Consider the following 1205-nt stretch of genomic DNA (forward strand, 5'->3'; position numbering starts at 1 on the left):
CATGTGGTACTGGAGGATTGAACCGTGGTCCCTGTGCTTTGCCAAGCTTGTTTCAAGTAGGTGCTTTAGACCACTGAGCCATCTCTCCAGCCCTCCACTCTGATTTAAAAAAAAAAAAAAGTCATGGGAGTGCAGGGCATGGTGGCTTTCCTCTGTACCCCTAGCACTCTGGAGGCTGAGGCGGGAGGATTGCCCTGAGTTTGAGGCCAGGCTGGGCTGTGTAGAGAGTTCAAGACCAGCCTGGACTAAGAGACCATGTCTCAAAAACTTAAAGGGAAAACAAAATTTCCTCCTGTAGTAGGGATTGAATATAGGGATTTTGTACTGAATTATATAAGTACTATGCACTAACCAGATTGTGCTACTGGAAATCCTGTACTGAGTTACATCTTTAACTTATTTTGAGCCAGGGTCTCACTAAGTTGTTAAATTGCTCAGGCTGGGCTTGAGCTTTGATTCTTTCTACCTCATCCTCCCTGAGTGCTGGGATAATAGGCAGGTTGCTTTCATTTCCCGGTCTATTTGTTCTTTTTAGACAGTATTACTTAATATAGAAGTAGACTTTTTTCTTTTGGTGGTACCAGGGCTTGAATTCAGGACCTTGTGCTTGCCAAGTAAGCACTTATTCCACTGAGCTATCTCCCTGGCCCAGAAGTAGACTTTCTTGATGACTGAGGGTCATCTTAATATCCAGTTGTTCTCCTGAACAGAGTAAGTCTGTGGAGTAGTGTCTGAAAGTATGTCACCTCTTTTTTTCCCTACTGTTTTTTGATTGATGCTGAATGCAAGGGTACAGCACCACGTGCCCTCCCCCCCACCCTCAGTGTGTGTGTTGAACCCAAGGCCTTTGAGCTGCCCTTTGTTTTATATTGGGAAATGAACTCAGAACCTCGTACTTGGCAGGCAGACCCATGCTGCTGAACTATATCCTCAGTGATGAGCTGCCTTTTGTTACATTTATTTTTGAGACAGTATCTTGCTGAGTTGCACAGGCTGTCTTGTTAAACTGTGAGTGGGTAAGTAACATGATAGCTCTGGGCTTTTTTTCTAATTCTTACCATGCCTTGTAAACTTAGTCTTGTATGGGTAATTGGCATTTTTTGATTCAAATGTTTCATGTCCCAGCCAAGATTATTTTACTGAGAATATTAAAATGTATGTTCTAGGGGCTGGAGAGATGGCTCAGTGGTCTAAAGCACCTACTT

General features: G+C 43.4%; 1 protein-coding gene across 2 annotated transcripts in view; it reads left to right on the forward strand.

The window, feature by feature from the left end:
• Eif3a (eukaryotic translation initiation factor 3 subunit A) overlaps positions 1-1205 on the forward strand; it is a 52393-nt gene that overhangs the window by 13601 nt on the left and 37587 nt on the right. The gene's annotated exons all lie outside the window — the stretch shown is intronic.

This window comes from Octodon degus, unplaced genomic scaffold (genome assembly GCF_000260255.1).
Source record: "Octodon degus isolate 3935 unplaced genomic scaffold, OctDeg1.0 scaffold00010, whole genome shotgun sequence".
Lineage (NCBI taxonomy): Eukaryota > Metazoa > Chordata > Mammalia > Rodentia > Octodontidae > Octodon > Octodon degus.